This window comes from Ahaetulla prasina, chromosome 3, assembly GCF_028640845.1.
Source record: "Ahaetulla prasina isolate Xishuangbanna chromosome 3, ASM2864084v1, whole genome shotgun sequence".
Lineage (NCBI taxonomy): Eukaryota > Metazoa > Chordata > Lepidosauria > Squamata > Colubridae > Ahaetulla > Ahaetulla prasina.
The window spans coordinates 49,046,462-49,061,823 of record NC_080541.1 but is presented as its reverse complement, the minus strand read 5'-3'; positions in this window follow the sequence as shown (position 1 = coordinate 49,061,823).

Below are 15,362 nucleotides of genomic sequence, written 5' to 3'. Positions count from 1 at the left end.
GGGTGATCGTGTAATAATTCCTGAAAAGTTAAGGGAAAGGTATTGGACCTCCACGAGGTCACCCAGGGATCGTAAGGATGAAGGGGTTAGCCAGAAGCTATGTATGGTGGCCACTCATGGACGCAGAGATTGCTGAGAGGGTAGGGAAATGCCAGGCTTGCCAAGAGTCCAGACCTCTACCCCAACGGCCCCAGTCAGAGAATGGGAAAAGCCCCAAGGGCCCTGGTCAAGAATCCACATTGATTTTGCTGGCCCTTTCACGCCAAACATTCCTAATAGTTGTGGATGCATTTTCTAAATGGTTGGAGGTCATACTCATGAAATCCACTACGGCCGAAGCAGTAATCGCAACCCTCGCCACCTATTCGCAACTCACGGATTGCCGGACACTCTGGTGTCCGACAATGGGCCCCACCACGGCAGCCCAGTTTGAAGAATACCTGGCAGAGGAAGGCATCCGACATGCCCTCTCTGCGCCTTTCCACCCTGCGCCGAATGGCCTTGCAGAGCGTTCCGTCCGAGCGCTAAGGAGGCATTGTCCAGGCTCAAGCCAGGTGACTGGCAAACAAAATAGACTTTTCCTAGCAGTCCAGCACAGAACCCCAAGCACGGCCACGGGAAAAGCCCAGCCGAATTGCTAATGGGACGGAAACTCCGTGCCCACTGGACCGTTTGAATCCCCATTACACACCAGAGGGTTACAAGGAAAACTAGAAAAGACCAGGAAATGAGCATAGGCGACCGGTGTGGGCTCGAAACTATGGGGACGGCCCTAGTTGGCTCACAGGACAAATAATTAAAGTAACTGGCCCAAAATCATACGTGGTAGAGCTACCCGACAACAGAGTGTGGGCGCCACATAGATCAGTTAAGGAAACGAATAACCGACCAAACTGAACCAAATGAAACATATCATGATCAATACCAATTTGATTCCACAGCCAACAATGACCCGGGGGAGGCGCAAGACTTAGCTGAGGTCCCCGAGTTCCAGCGACGCCATCAGGTTCCCGAGGGAAGCGGCAGGGAAATTGGAAAAAGTAATCCAAGGCCCGATGACCAAGAAAAAGAGTCGGCCAATAATCCGGAGCCCGTTGGCCCAGAGAAAGTGCTGGGAGGAGAAAACAGCCCCTCCGACCAGCTCAAAACACCACCCAGAACTGAACCGCGCAGGTCAGAAAGGACTAGGAGACGCCCAGGTTATTTGCGTGACTACGTCGAAAAATAACATGTAAATATTTATGTAAATATAGGCAAAGTGTTTTCTGGGAGGGGAGGAGTGTTATGTATTAATGCTGTACCTTTAAATATTTGAGCGGGAAATCAGCACGTTGCTGATTGGTCAAAACCTCCAACAGAACTATATAAAAGGAGAGGGTTTTTCGCCCAGCCTGTTGCTGGGTTCACCCTATATTAAAGAGCTGTTGTCACTACCCTGGTCTCCAGCCTCGTTACTTCCCGAACTTAACAAATACAATTGAACAAGTCCAGAAATATTTTACAAGAAGAGTTCTCCATTCCTCTGAAAACAACAAAATACCTTATCCCACCAGACTTGAAATCCTAGGTTTAGAAAACTTAGAACTCCGTCGCCTTCGACAAGACCTAAGTTTAACTCATAGAATCATCTATTGTAATGTCCTTCCTATTAAAGACTACTTCAGCTTTAATTGCAATAATACAAGAGCAACCAACACATTTAAACTTAATGTTAACCGCTTTAATCTAGATTGCAGAAAATATGATTTCTGTAACAGAATCATCAGTGCTTGGAATACTTTACCTGACTCTGTGATCTCTTCCCATAATCCTAAAAGCTTTAACCAAAAACTTTCTCCTATTGACCTCACCCCATTCCTAAGAGGACCATAAGGGGCGTGCATAAGCGCATAAACATGCCTACCGTTCCTGTCCTATTGTTTTTCTTTTCTTCTTCCGATATATATATATATGCTTATACCTCCTAATATTTACTCATATATATGTTTATATACTATATAATCTTTTTATATGATGTTGTGACAAAATAAATAAATAAAAATAAAATAAAAGCATTTTGACACATCATCTTCCAAAAATGGAATGGGTGCTTTAAACCTAATCTGTAGGAGTGTAGCTTTATTGCTGCAAGTTGCCTGCTTAAGGTCTTTTTCCATTTCCTTCTCTCCCTCCCACTCCCAACTCCATAGAACCAGAGAACTGATAGCAGAAAACCCACTGCCTTTTTATGTTGTTCCTCCAATAAAAATACTTCTTTCCCATTGGAGGGAGACATTTCCCTACTCCATGGTTTGGGGTGCAATTTTGCAGGTCTCACAAAAGATTAATGGAGAGTTGTCAAACCTGTCAAAGTATCCAATCTTGGTGATTAGGCAGTGCAATGACTATTCCACCAGGCCTGAGTGCATAGCTTTACCCAAGAAGTTGGCAACTAAAGAGCATTTCCCTGATACATTTCTCCTTCTAATCCCCAAGCCCTAGCAGTCCATGGACCTATATGGTATGGTTGGCAAGAAAAGTAAGAGAGAGGGCTTTTACACAGCAGAAGAGCTTTGATTCTCCTGGTGCTGTTGAATGGCCCTGAGAATTACTACCCAGAAATTGGATAGGGAGAGGGATTTATCTGCAGAAACCTCGTGGCTGAAAGAAGCAAAACAGCATCCTGAACTTTATTTTGATAGAAAGTGCCACAGGAAAACTGCACAACATGATTTCTGCCAGAAAACATCATTTTGAAACTTGAAGGAGGAAAAGATAAGTTCAGGCTGTTTTTTCAGTGGGACAGCTCTGACTTGAAGATGACAGTATCTGGTTCTATCTTCTAAACACAGTTTAGGTTTCTTCAGCCTGTGGTTGGCACGCTGTGTAGAACAGCCCTTCGGAAAGAAGAGAGTTGGCTGGCAAATTTATCCAACTGACATAAAGTACCATTGGTCCATCATTTTTTTTCAAACTCCACCAGCAATTAGTTACTACCAATTCTAACCTTTAGTTTAATCTTTCATTCCAACAGCCATTTAGCTGAAATACTGTAGCCTCTTATAATACAGTATGATATCTTTTACTAGCCTGCATGAAGTTTATTTGTTATACAGTAGCTTTCTTTAGACTAGTTTCCCAATGCATTAACAAACATGCTCACTTTCATGGGCAATAGGATCTTATAATGCATAATGCATAATATACATGCATTTTATCTTTTACTAGCCTTTTACTTTATCTTTTACTAGCCTTTTACTTTATCTTTTACTAGTCTTTTACTAACCTGCATGAAGTTTATTTGTTATACAGTAGCTTTCTTTAGACTAGTTTCCTAATGCATTAACAAACATGCTCACTTTCATGGGCAATAGGATCTTATAATGCATAATGCATAATATACATGCATTTTAAAAAGTAAGATAAAGGTAAAAGTTCCCCTTGCACATATGTGCTAGCCGTTCCCAACTCTAGGGGGCGCTGCTCATCTCTGTTTCAAGGCCGAAGAGCCAGCGCTGTCTGAAGACATCTCCGTGGTCATGTGGCCGGCATGACTAAATGCCGAAGGCGCACGGAGCGCTGTTACCTTCCCAACAAAGTGGTCCTTATTTTTCTACTTGCATTTTTTATGTGCTTTCGAACTGCTAGGTTGGCAGAAGCTGGGACAAGTAATAGGAGCTCACCCCGTTACACGGCACTAGGGATTCGAACCGCTGAACTGCCGACCTTTTGATCGACAAGCTCAGCATCTTAGCCACTGAACCACTGCATCCCTTTTTTAAAAAGTCGTGTTAAATTAATTTACAAATTAGTGGGGAGATGGGAAAGACCTCACAATGCAAGAATTTGCTGTTCCAAAAAGTTGCTAAATAGTGATGTAAGCATTTTTATACAATTGTATAAAGTAGTAAAGGAAGCAAGTCGCCTACACTTTAATATGCTCCTTGATGTTCCTCTGAGAATGACCTTTATGTCTGTTACTTATTACACATTGCCTTCATAACTGAAGTTTTCATTTCCCTGTTTTGTTGGCAAATGCTGAGTTTGACATTTTGGCTTAGACATTTGTTTATGTGTATACATTGTCTTGAAAATTGAGCAGAAAATGATCTCTGCTTGGCAGAGAATGATATCAGCATAAAAATCCCCCGTTTACTTCCAAATGAAGAAACAGAATGTATAGACTATATTTCCTGAAGTAGCTGAGAGTTCTTAGGAATTTTCATCCCAATATTTATTTCGCTGATGTAAGGGTGAAACTGATTCTTATTTTCGTTCTGCTGGCATCTATCATTATGATTTGTGTCTGTTTCCATTTGAAGTGTCACTGCAGCAGAAGTATCCAACTTTTTTTTGGAGCCAAGAATAGCAAATGGCCTTTAAGGGAAGTTCTAGGAGACGTACTTCAAAAAGTGGGGCAGGAACAAAAGAACATTATTTGTTATAATGTTATAAAACAACAACTTAATTCCATTCTAAATATAAATTGATTTAAATTAAATGTAATAAAATACACATTAGACCCATTTTTTTCCTTCTATCATATTGAATATTTTTGAATAACTCAAAAATAATATTTTTCAGAGATCAGAGTGCAAACCCAAGGTTTTGAGACTTGTGACTGCACATCTCTGGGCGAATAATGTATACCAGGGCTCTCCAACCTTGCCCACTTTAAGACTTGTAGACTTCAACTCCCAGAATCGCCCAGCCAGCAAAGTTGGGGAGTTGAAGTCCACAAGTCTTAAAGTGGCCAAGGTTGGAGACCCCTGATATATACAGCATGTCTGATCCTCTCTTTGGGGAAATGGATCTCTATGAAAGGCACAGACATCCACTGTAACTCAGAGGGAACTAGCAGAAAAAATAAAATAATTTCATATAATTTTGGGTCACATATAACTAGTTTATTGATTAACATATAGTTATATTATATTGATAGCTATTCTTCCAGGTTTTACCTGAAGAGTAGATAAAAGTGTCTTAAATGATTGATTGATTGATTGATTATATACTATCACATCATTCTTGATTCTTATCACCTATATAATAGATTTTCTCCATGGCAATCTGTCTCTAATCTGGTCCTTCAGGCCTTTCAATGGTACACTCATCACCACTGTGGCAGAATCTACCCACCCTGTCATCCTCTTCTTCTCTTTCCTTTTACAGGTGGTCATCGATTTAATATCATTTGCTTAATGATGGCTTGAATTAATAATGGCTTTGAAAAAGGTACTTTATGGCACGTAAGCCACTTTTGACCATCACAAAACATGGCACCAGCCCTTGCAGTCACGTGATCACGATCTGGGTGCTTGGCAACCTCTTTACATTTACAAACAGTTGCCAAGCACCCTGCAATCATGGGTTCACTATTTGAAGTCAATGGGGAATCTGGCAGGGAAGTTTGCAAGCTTCTGCCCCCTGCCACGAAGACTCCCTCTCATCTCTGTAGGTTGGCTGAATGAGCTACTGATTTGTTTTATGATCCATTTGTTTTCTTAGCTATTAACCATAGTCTCAGGAATCTTCTCCAAAACTGAAGTATTTTTTAAAAAAAATAAATATGTTTTCCATCCTTTTTTTTTCAATGTCCAACTTTTGCTTCCAAAGAGTGACACAGGGAACACTACAGCTTCTACATTTTTTATCTTTGTAGGTATAGACACAGCACAGAATCTAAATATTTTCTCCAAAGCCTCAGGTCTACTGTGTTACTCTGCAGCATATTTAGAATAGAATAGAATAGAATTTTTTTTATTGGCCAAGTGTGATTGGACACACAAGGAATTTGTCTTGGTGCATATGCTCTCAGTGTACATAAAAGAAAAGATACGTTCATCAAGGTACAACATTTACAACACAATTGATGGTCAATATATCAATATAAATCATAAGGATTGCCAGCAACAAGTTATAGTCATGCAGTCATAAGTGGAAAGAGATTGGTGATGGGAACTATGAATCGATTAATAGTAGTGCAGATTCAGTAAATAGTCTGACAGTGTTGAGGGAATTATTTGTTTAGCAGAGTGATGGCCTTCGGGAAAAAACTGTTCTTGTGTCTAGTTGTTCTGGTGAGCAGTGCTTTATAGTGTCATTTTGAGGGTAGGAGTTGAAACAGTTTATGTCCAGGATGCGAGGGATCTGCAAATATTTTCACGGCCCTCTTCTTGATTCGTGCAGTATACAGGTCCTCAATGGAAGGCAGGTTGGTAGCAATTATTTTTTCTGCAGTTCTAATTATCCTCTTGACTGCTTGTTTCTTTTCTGTTGATAGCTGATTCTAAAGGCAGAATATATCCACCACTCAGTACCTTCATTATCTGTTCTAACTCTGGTTTGTTTTACCTATTATCATTAGTTTGGTCTTCATAATGTTTAACGTCAGTCCTATTTTTTCATTGTGCTTCTTGATTTTTATTATTTGGGCTTGCAGATGCTTTGCATTTTTGGTATCAGGTTAGTATCACTGGCAGAGCACAAGTTAGTTTCTTTCTCCAGTCTGAAGTAAACTTGTATAAAAATAGGCCTTAATAAGATTCAGATTATATTGATCTCCATTTCCATTTCCAATCATATGATTTAATATCCTTTGTTCATGAGGCCTTAAAGAAAAAAACAAACAAATAAAAAAAACTACTGTATTGAACAATTGGGATTTCCCTTCAGAACACTACCTTTAAAAGTAGCAAAATTTTCTTTCAAACTCAGTATAATTTCTCTTTAAATTTGTAAACATGGCCATAAATTTGCATATGAGTAACCAGTCATTTGTAATCTGCAATAATGATTAGATGACTAGATATATTCCAAAGAAATATATAAAAAAAGAACTGGTTTTGAAAATGTATAGATAGCTAATTTTGTTTATGAGAACATTGCATTCATTCTCTATGTGGGAGATAGAAACTGTTTTGGAATAGCATTCCATTAACTTCTTCACATGCACAGTTCACAGGGATAGGTGTTAGCAGGCTGATCCTGTCTTATCAGAGAAACCTTTGCCCTTCTAAAAGGATGAAGGAGAAGACTTGACTCTTCATCTATGTTCGTCTTGCAAGACAGTGCCTGCTCAGCCTTGCTGAAGACTGGAGACATTCTGTTTTGTTTTAGTGTTGTTCTAGACGCTGTTGTTAAATTATGTTGATGAAATACTGGACAATGACAGGATCATAAGTATTATTTTATATTTTGACTAATAAGAAAAAGCAGGACAAGGTCATTTACAACTGATGATTAAGGAGTTGCTTATACCACTTTACCTGAAATATAAAAATGAGAGGTGAAACCTGCATATCTTTTTATACTGACTTTGGTGCGCTTATTCTGACCTGAAAGGTTATATAGCAGAAATGGAAAATTTTATTTCTGTGAAGAACATTTGACCTAAGGGATGATCAGTGGTGGATATAATTGAGCATAGGTGAAATATAAAGCACTTTGTGCAATCATTAACATGTGTTATCTGTTCATTTCGTGAAATTAGCTTAAAAGTAGGCATGTATGTAGAGAAACAGGTCTTTCTTTATTTGTAGCTTTAAAACTACTACTCTTTTATTCTGATTTATAAAAATTAAATGTAAAAACAAAACAACAGAAAAAGAAAATTAAAGCATATAATCAGGGGAAATAATTAAAATATCCATTGAAATTGTGAAGAATTAATAACACTTTAACATTTGACATTTTAAAATAATACCTGTTATTTTTGAAGGCATTTGCAATATCCATTCACCCAGTTTAAATGGAAAAAGATAATTAAACAGATTAGAAAAATATTACATTATAATTTTTTGTCAGTCTAATTGGCTTAAGGACAACTTTTAGTTTGAATCCAGATCTGGAAAGTACAAATTTGAGGACTCTTGAAAACATAAGAAGTTCATAAAAAGATTTGTAAAGTGTAACTTCAGAAGAAAGATACACATATAATGGGTTGTGAAAAATAGCAACAAATGTGCTATAATATACCTTTCAGTATTGTTCAGTAAAATATCAGCAGCCAAATATAATACTGGATTATTTTACAACTAATAAAACTTCTGAATTTCCTTTTGGATAGTTAATGTTTCAGGGCTATTTCTTGTATCACTTAAATGTGATGATTCATATGGAGCTTGGCTGTCTGTCAGGTTAAGATGAGTAAGACTCAATCAAATGGGTAAAGAGAAGTTCCCATTTAAAAAAAAAGACTGTACTTAATCCCTTTCATCAAAAACATTTATTTCCCAGATATCATTTGAACTTCCTGTCAAACCTCTTATTTTCAAAGGGTAAAATAACAGTTCCAGACTCCAGATTTAACCCATATCTTATCAGATGGAGACTGGATGCAGATAAAATAAAGCTATATTAGCAGGAAAACTTAAGATGTCTTGACATATTCTATAACCTTATGTTGCCGATGGTATCCGTGCTTGTAAAGTAAGGGCATATTTTGCATAATAAATGCTCCATATTTAATCTCTGGTATTTTCAGTTGAAAAAGTCGATATTTTCCAATTGAGAAGAGTTAGATAGAGGACCTTTCCATCAATTATTCATCATATATATTCTTGAATCAGATAATAAATAGCGTATCTACCGTAGTAACAGTTTCCATAATTTTGTAAACTCATTGCTTATTTATTATTGTCCAAACAGAAAACTGCCAGAAATCTCTGAAGTCTGAAGTTTACTTTAAAAATATGAACCACATCTAAAATAAAACCTTTGTTTGCTTAGAGAAAGAAATGTAGTTGTTACAGGTTGGAATATGAGAAAGAATGTTATTTATCTTGTTTACAAGTAGTCCACACAAAACTTTAACTGGTCCAGAATGCAGCTGTATGGCATATCTTAATATGCTCAAGTGATACTCCTATATCACATTGCTGCACTGGTTTCTAGTTTACTTTTGGGTGATACTCAAAGTATCGGTTATGAACTATAAAGTCCTACATGCAGAGGTGCTATTCAGCTGGTTCAGACCAATTCGGGCAAACCGGTAATGGAAATTGTGGGTGGGCCCGTCTCCTCCCCCAGCTCTATGCTGTCCTATTTAGGCACATTTTTGAGGCCGGTGCATGTGTGGAAGGCAAGCAAAGCGCATACAAGCAAAGCGCATGCATGGAAGGCCAGGCGCATGCACGGAAGGCATGCACGTGAAGCATGGGGTGCATGGGGTGAACTGTTGGTAACAAAATGTTAAATCCACTGCTGCCTACATGGCATAGGGCTTCTTTACTCCCTCAGTAGCAGTCCAAGCAATTTGATCCAATGGGGTTGGCATGCTCTGGATTCCTTAGGTCAAGCAGTACCATCTATCAGGACCCTAGAAGCTTGCCTTCTCTGTTGTGATTCTTGCCATTTTAAATGAGGTGCCCTCTGAGATCCAGGTGGGCTTAAAAGCCCTCTGGTCTTAAAGGTCTGGGTCTTCTCCCAGGTTTTGGCTAGAGTAGGGTCATTGGAGCTCCTTACTCTGTATCAGTGGTGGGATTCAGCCAGTTCGCACCACTTCGGGAGAACCGGTTGTTACCAGCCCCAGCCGGGAACAGGCCGTGGCTGGGGCTTTGGATCGTGTCGTGCCTTTGCGGCCTCTGACCCGGCGCAGATCTCAATTAGCTCCTTGGTTCTCTGAGGAGCTGAGAGAGATGAAACGCTGGAGAAGACGCCTAGAGAGTGCCTGGAGGTCCAGCCGCTCCGAAGCTGATCGGACACTAGTTAGGTCTTTTTCAAAGACCTACCTAGTGGCACTGAGGGTGGTGAGGCGTTCTTACGCCTCCTCCCTCATTGCGTCGGCAGATAACCGCCCGGCCGCCCTGTTTCGGGTGACCCGTTCCCTCCTTCACCAGGGGGGACGGGATGACCCCTTGCAGGGACGTGCCGAGGAGTTTAGCGGTTATCTATATGATAAAATCGCTCAGCTTCGGGATAGCTTGGACCAAGATTGCGATGATCCGGATGAGATGACTGAGGCTCGTCTTGTTGATGTTGTTTGGGATGTGTTTGATTCTGTGGCTCTCGAGGACGTGGACAGGTTGCTGGGGAGGCTGCATGCCACTACATGTTTACTGGACCCGTGCCCCTCCTGGCTGGTGCTGGCCACTCAGGATGTGACACGAGGCTGGCTCCAGGGGATTATAAATGCTTCTTTGATGGAGGGGGTCTTTCCCGCCGCCTTGAAAGAGGCGGTGGTGAGACCCCTCCTCAAGAAGCCTTCCCTGGACCCAGCTATTTTGGGTAATTATCGTCCAGTCTCCAACCTTCGCTTTGTGGCGAAGGTTGTAGAGAGTGTGGTGGCACGGCAGTTCCCTCAGTACCTGGAGGAAGCTGTCTATCTAGACCCGTTCCAGTCCGGCTTCCGGCCCGGGTATAGCACGGAGACAGCTTTGGTCGCGTTGGTGGATGACCTCTGGAGGGCCAGGGATAGGGGTTGCTCCTCTGCCCTGGTCCTGTTGGATCTCTCATCGGCTTTTGATACCATTGACCATGGTATCCTGCTGCGCCAGTTGGAGGGGTTGGGAGTGGGAGGCACCGTTTATTGGTGGTTCTCCTCCTACCTCTCTGACCGGTCGCAGACGGTGTTGACAGGGGGGTAGAGATCGGCCGCAAGGCGCCTCACTTGTGGGGTGCCGCAGGGGTCGATTCTCTCGCCTCTCCTGTTCAACATCTACATGAAGCCGTTGGGCGAGGTCATCAGTGGCTTTGGGGTGAGTTATCATCTGTACGCTGATGATACTCAGCTGTACTTTTCCACCCCAGGCCACCCCAGCGAAGCTGTCGAAGTGCTGTCCCGTTGTTTGGAGGCCGTACGGTCTGGATGGGGAGAAACAGACTCAGACTCAATCCATCCAAGACGGAGTGGCTGTGGATGCTGGCATCCCGGTACAGTCAGCTGCAACTGCGGCTGACTGTTGGGGGCGAGTCACTGGCCCCAACGGAAAGGGTGCGCAACTTGGGTGTTCTCCTGGATGGACGGCTGTCGTTTGAAGACCACTTGACGGCCGTCTCCAGGAGAGCTTTTTACCAGGTTCACCTGGTCCACCAGTTGCGCCCCTTTCTTGACCGGGATGCCTTATGCACTGTCACTCATACTCTCGTCACTTCTCGACTGGATTATTGCAATGCTCTCTACATGGGGCTACCCTTGAAGTGTACCCGGAGACTTCAGTTAGTCCAGAATGCAGCTGCGCGGGTGATTGAGGGAGCACCACGTTGCTCCCAGGTAACATCACTCCTGCGCAGTCTGCACTGGCTACCTGTGGTCTTCCGGATGCGCTTCAAGGTTTTGGTTACCACCTTCAAAGCGCTCCATGGCTTAGGGCCCGGGTACTTACGGGACCGCCTGCTGTTTCCACATGCCTCCCACCGACCCGTACGCTCTCACAGAGAGGGTCTTCTCAGGGTGCCATCCGCCAAGCAGTGTCGGCTGGCAGCCCCCAGGGGAAGGTCCTTCTCTGTGGGAGCACCTACCCTCTGGAACGAACTTCCCCCCGGTTTACGCCAATTGCCTGACCTTCGGACCTTTCGCCGGGAACTGAAAACTTATTTATTTATACAAGCGGGACTGGCCTGATTTTTAAATTCTAAATTTTAAATTTTAAATTTTAAATGATAATTTTACTGGGTATATTATATGGTCAATTGGATGGTTTTAATTTCGGCCTTTTATTGAATAAGTTTTTTAATTGTTATTTTAATATGTATATTAACTGTTTTAAATGAAGGCTGTACACCGCCCTGAGTCCTTCGGGAGAAGGGCGGTATAAAAGTTTAATTAATAAATAAAAAAATAAATAAACTTTGTGAGTAGTTTGGCAAACTGGTTGTTGGAAGAAATCATTAGGGCAGAGAAGCAGTTACTTGAATCCCACCACTGCTCTGTATGTATGTTGCTGTTGGCTCTATCATCTCTGTATTGTTTGTTTACTTGATTGTATATTGCTGTTTATTTTTATGGTGTGACCCTTTGGAGTCAGCCAATGCCCAAATTGAATAAATACATAAATAACAAAATTAAAGAAGGATAGTAGTGACTTTTCAAAATATAGCAAAACATTTTTTCTTTAATTTTAGGTTTATTTTTAAGAGGGCTATTCATTTCTAACAATGCCAATAAAGACTGTCCAGGAAAGGGAAGTTAGGTATAATATAGTATAGTTGTCTGCTGTATAGCTTTACTTCCCTGACTGGTAGAAAATATTGTGCATTCATTATGTACATAAACAAAAAGATTTTCAGCGAAGCAATAGTTTCCTCAAAGCTTCCTTGCTTTTTCTCTCTCCTGTTCTCTTTCTTTGATTGCATTTGCAAACTGTAGGAGTGAAGCATTTCTGAGTTTCTAAAATGCTACTTGAAGGAATTCCAGCTGTTAGAAATGAAGGGCCAAATTTCTGCCTTGCATAAAATGTACTTGTGATAAATTGAGGTCTCTTTGACCGAATCAAAATCTACAGATTGATATTTCTTTTGTTGAACAGCTTCAATTTCATTAATTTTACAGACAGTAATTACAACAAGCTGAATTTATGGAGAACATAAAGAGAAATTAGTGAACCACATCTGAATGTCAACATGCTCAGCTTGCTGTGAGCTGCCCTTGAGCTTTTGGTGGGTTGTTGTTCTAGCATCTGGGAGTCCTGGTAACTCAGATTTAAAACATAGTGTGCCTTCCTATCATTTGCCCAGCCCTGACTACTTGCCTGTATTTTTTTATCTTCTCTCTTGGTGCCCATCATGTTTATGAGTTAGAGAAGACAAGAGCTGCTTTTTAAATCTGATTCTTCTGTTTTTCGATACTACTGAAAAATAATTAAAATTTGGCCTTTTTTCTATTAAGGGCCATATTTCTGCAGCTCTGACTGAAATTAATTAGACATTAAGATTAAGACTAAGACTAAGATTAATTAGCCCAACCAATTCAATTTTTTTTACATATCATATCCTGCTGCGCTGATTAATTGGAATAGAAGCCAATCTTGTAGACAAATTTTAAACAAATTGATTCAGTATCAATCTATTGGTGGGACCTTCCAGATGTTGGTCATTATAGAATTTGAAATCTGGTAGTGTGTTAAACCAGCGGTGAAATGCTCCTGGTTTGGACTGGATCACCTGATCTGGTAGTGATGACGGCGGGTGGTTTAGAGAACCGGTAGCAAAAATTCCTGCCCACCCCCACCCCAGCTGAGCCTTGCCATCATCAGAGGTTTTTTTTTACTTTTAAAAGCATTTTTTTCTTCTGCCAAAAAAAATGTTTTTAAAAGTAAAAAAAGGCCTCTAACCCCTTAAAAGCATTTTTTCTACAACCTCTTCGGCTGAAGAGGTTGTAAATTTTTTTTTTAAAAGGCTCCTCTGGTGATCCCAGCTGAGTTGCCTGATCTCCAGAACTTTTTAAAAGCATTTTTTTACAACCTCTTCAGCCGAAGAGGTTGTAGAAAAAATTCTTTTAAAAGTAAAAAAAAAAAAAAAGTTGGCCACACTCAACCAGTCACATTAACCCCCCCCAAGCCACACCCACAGAACTAGTAGTAACAAATTTTACATTTCACCCCTGTGTTAAACCATAGTTTGGTTAACCATAGATTGTTGAATGTCACAATGATATGGGTTCATTTAATATACTAATCATGTTAAGTATTATTGAACAGTCACAAAACAGATTTACACAACATGTTAAGCCAACATATGAGTCTGGTCCAAGAATCAGTGAGTCATTAAGTAATGACCTCAAACGACCATGACTTCTGACTTCCCCATTGATTTGTAGTTCTACATTCTTTGTAGAAAGGGAAGGTAGCAAGTTATGATTGCGTGAACAATAGAATTCTCTAAATTAATGCAAATAACCAGCTGTCTGCAGGGAGTAAAAATCCTTCCATTCCCCACCCCAGTCACAGCTGAAGAAGCTTCTTGGATGAGAAGTGAAACGTCTTCAAAGAAACAAGAAAGTCCAGTTGCCTCTTAAAAGCACCTTTGGGACAACTATGACACGGATGACTGAGAATCTCTATAGACACTTCTATAAAGAACTAAATCTTTGCATAATGGGTCAAAAAAGAATAACTTGAACTGGATCATTTCTGCTTTAAGTGAAAAATCTGGATTGATTTTTGTTTGTTTTGATTTTTGTTTTATAATCCATTTGTTTTTTTAGCTATCCAAAGAATTTTCAGGCATGTTCTCCAATACCAAAATTCAGAATGGTCAAACTCTATTCTGCTTCTTAGAGTGTCATGGGAAAAGTTATTGTTTGCATAATTCTGATCTGTATGGGTATAGGCACATCATCAATCTGAATATCATTTACACCATATTTAATTTATCCATCATTTTATGAAAAAGCCACAATAGCTAGATTCTTATTCATCACTAAGCTATGTTATGTATAAGAGACAATTGCTGGGTTCTTCTTGTCATAATTGAAAATCAAATTAGCCATGTCATTGCTTTGATCAACTTGATCAATTTAAGTAATACATCAATGTTTTCTAAAAATTCTGTATTCCAGGAGTCTTCCTGAATCTTGGCACATTTCATGGACTTAAACTTCCATGGTTCTCAGAAAAGGTCTGGCTAAAAAATTCTGGGAATTGAAGCTCATGCACTATATCTGTGAGGTGCCTAGGATTGGGATGGCTGCATCCTCTTCTTTAGAATGCAAAAATGAATGTTGCTCATAAGTAAAATAAACATGCCCAATTAAAATTACAATAAAATATAGGTACATTCTTACCTTAGTATAGGCACATATAAGAAAAATCATCAAAGCTTGGGTTGCATTAAGTTAGAATTCCATAGCTTAATTAAAAATGATATTTTTCCCTGAGTGGATTTGGGAAACATACTTACATAAATGCACAATGACCCCAAAATAGGATCCAACAGCATGAAAGGGTGCCATTCAGGATCAGGAAAAGCTTGAATGGCTCCTGCATAAAGCCAGCCGTTGCTCTAGATTGCTTGATTTCCGTACATTGTGGCATAGTTGTATATGTCAACAGACCAGTGGGTGTGAGCTGCCTTTCCACACTCATGATTTCACCGCACAATCAAGAATTTAGCAAAATACTAGAAGAAGTTGGAAAACCTTACCCACTAACTTCTTAACGGGAATGCACATGCTGCAAAATGTGCTACAAATAACGTTTTGGAAGGTATATTTTTTTTTATAAATATATATTTATATCCTAGATAACCTAGAATGAATGTAAATATTGCAAAATTCCCAATCTTTGATAGCAAAGTCATAAAACTGAGGGATAGGTGGAAAATTGATTATGAAATAAATCACAGGGTTTCCTCATTCAGATTAGGCCCATATACACAGATAAAGTTTTTCCCATGCTAAGATTTCATTCAGACTCCTTCCCCAATTTTGTTAGTTTCTTTAAGAA